Below are 3,212 nucleotides of genomic sequence, written 5' to 3'. Positions count from 1 at the left end.
TTTCTTTTCTTTTATTGATTGATTGATTAATTAGGAAAGGTTTTGGCTAAATGGTGGAAATTTACAGAGCAGGATTTACAAAACCATAACAGAAAGGAGAAATTATTTCATGCTGGGGCCACATGTCCAAGGGGAGTTGTGGCAATAGGAAGAGAGGCATGTGAGGGGTTAGTAGTTTAGACTGCTGGGCTGGCTCCGTCTTATCAGTGTTGGTCTCCCTAGATTAAGAGGTTACAAAAGTAGCCTTGAAAGAGTCTTTGTTAGCACAGCTAAATCCAGAGTTAAGAATTTTAAATAGCATATTATCCTGAGCCTTCAAAATTTCTGGGCTGAGATAAAATGTTAAAAGGAAAATTTCTCTGTTGGATGTCTATAGAATGAAGTGGAAGCTCAGGCAAGAGGTCTATGACCTGGCAGGTGGCAAATGTAACATGAGAATTGAGAGGATAAAAGCCTCTCTGAGGAGAGTGTCATTGGTAATGACATTACAAGTAAAAAAAAAAAAAAATTGGCAAAAATTTTAAATTATTTGAGTAAAAAGAACAAGGGAGATGCAAAAGTTAAATACAGGTAAAAGTTGTAGCTTCGACGATCAGAAGAATTACTGGGAAGCTCCTTATATAAAGGAGCTGTTTTTAATATTAATTCTCTGCAAGACTGATAGTTAAGTCCAATCAGAAAAAGAAATCTATTAAAAAAACAGAACGTCAGCATTGTATTTCAAATGTCAAGCAAAATACAGTCATTATCTGATACAACTCTGAAGTTTTAAAAATGAGATAAAATAAATTTAAATATTCTGTTTTGTCCTAAAGAGTATAAATTAGTAGAAAATAATGGTTCAGGATAATAATTTTGGATGTTATTAGCAAATTCTTTTCTTATACTTTGAACAAACACTTTTAAAAGATTTACAAAGGCCTATTGGTATTAGACTTTAGTTGGACAAATTATATTCTAAATGGATTTACTTATATGTTATTAATATTATCATAAATTAAAATTAAGCTACACTTGTCAAAATGGTTTAATAGACTGCGCTTACTGTCACAGTCACCTTACATTTCTATCATGTTCATTTTCTGACTTGCTAATTCACAGAATTTAATAAACCAAAGATGAGATATCTATATGTAAACTGGCAAGATTCTAAGAAAATCGTTATGCTTACTTGATAACAGTAACTGCAAAAACATCTAATTAATTACTTTAAAAAAATAGACAAATACAATATCATTAGCATTAACCTAGGCAAATACGAATCAACCCACTAGATTAACAAGGAATATGGGTAATTTGGCAAGAAGTATCAGGAATTGATGACAATGATTTGCATTTGTTTGAGGTTTTACAGTTTGTAAAGTACTTACACATTCATAAAATCATTAAGGCCTTATAACAATATGTTGGAAGGTGGTACCCTCTAGAGGAGAAACACAGAGTAAAATGTTAGGGGACTGGGTGGTAGTAGAGCATGGTTAAGTGTATCAATATCAATGTTACTATAGTAGAAATAAAATGTGTTAAACTGGGCAATTTGGGTAACAAGTACAGAACCAAGAATTTGTTCAAGAATAGACAAAATAAAGCAAGGAAAATGCACATCATTTCTATTTTTGTGACCACAGAGAGACATGAGCTGAAAAGGAGTTGGCGTCTGAGCAACTAAATGAAGCAGAAGATAAGACTGAGCTGACATATGTGTGTAACTCACTCTGTGTCAGCGGAAGAGCTTTTATTCCAAACAAATAACATAATAAAATGCAAAACAAAAACATAGAGTAAATAGTAATTAGCTACATTGCTATATACAGTTTACTTAGCTCCAACCTAGAAATGCTATAAGGAAGAGTTTGGGAAGTGTTTCTGACATATGCAAAGAATGAGGTAGAATAATTTGGTGATTCTGCCTATTCAATAACTCTGAAGGCTTCAGACTTGTCAAATCCTGAAATTGCCTATCCTTGTTGCTTCATCCATCTTAACTTTCAGCATTGCTGCCTAGAAAAAAGCTGAAGTTTATAGTCCTGATGCCTTAGAGGTACATTTAGGGGTTGTGCAATTGCAGTATCTTTCTTCTGGTATTACTCTCCTCGCCCCTTACATGTAAAGGAGGAGTGGGTGAGCCCGGAATATACAAGGGGAGGAGAGGAATGACTCAAGGGTCCTGTTAAGTAGGAAAGAATGGCACCATTACCTTCCTTTTAAAGCCAGCCCCAGAACTGGTTAAGCAATTTGAGCATGGACACTTAGGCGTTAGGAAAATCGAGACTCAAATCCAGGCCTTCTGGTTTAAAATTTATGTTTTTATCCTAATACACTACCATCTAAATTAATATCATAAATACACGTCATAATTTACACCATCAATAGCATAAATTTCCATAATTTTCATATTTCTTTGACTATTCTGGATAAATAAGTGTTTTCAAATTAGGTTTATCTATCCTTATAGGGATAATTATTCATATAGTAACCTAATATACTTGAAAAAAATTTTTAATTAGACATTTGACTAGTGAAAATATAGCATACAATTCTAAAATGTTGAACTACAAAATGTAGGTTGGTGAGTATCCTCATACAGAATGCAAATAAAGTAAGTAAAGTCTGTCATAGAACTCATCTCTCATCTTAGTAAATGTCAATTCCCTTTACCAAGGTATATTCATATTATACACACACCAAAAAATGTCCCCTTTAAATAGTGATGTCATGACTGATGCAAAACCATATGTGGATCTCCTTTCTTTTCTGGGCACATGGTGGGGACACATACAGACATGTGCACATGAGTAGTTTTGACCAATGATGTGTATATGGGTCAAGGTAAAAAACACACGGAAGAGTCTCCAGTCGTCCCCTCCTCTGTTGTGGCAGCCCTGGAAGAAGACACTTGTGTAGATGGCAGTTCCACAAAATAACACAGCCTGTGTTGCTGAATGACTGTCTGAGAGACTCCTGCCCTGCACAGTGTCCTGGCCTCAGGGCGAACTTGGAGGGAGCAAGGACTAACTTGGATGCCTCTGAGATAGCAGAGTTGTTTGCTACTGCAGCATAGTCCAGCCTATCTTGACTTAAACAGAAAAATACTTTTTTTCTCCTATTTTATATCTTCCAATAACTTCTTCAGGCAAGTTTCAGTGAAACGACTTTCAGCTCTAAGATGGCCCATACACCATGCAGGTGTTGAGCTTTAGGCATTTCTGAAA

The sequence above is a fragment of the Pteropus vampyrus genome, unplaced genomic scaffold (genome assembly GCF_000151845.1).
Source record: "Pteropus vampyrus isolate Shadow unplaced genomic scaffold, Pvam_2.0 Scaffold39, whole genome shotgun sequence".
Taxonomy (NCBI): domain Eukaryota; kingdom Metazoa; phylum Chordata; class Mammalia; order Chiroptera; family Pteropodidae; genus Pteropus; species Pteropus vampyrus.
This window is presented reverse-complemented; position numbering follows the sequence as displayed.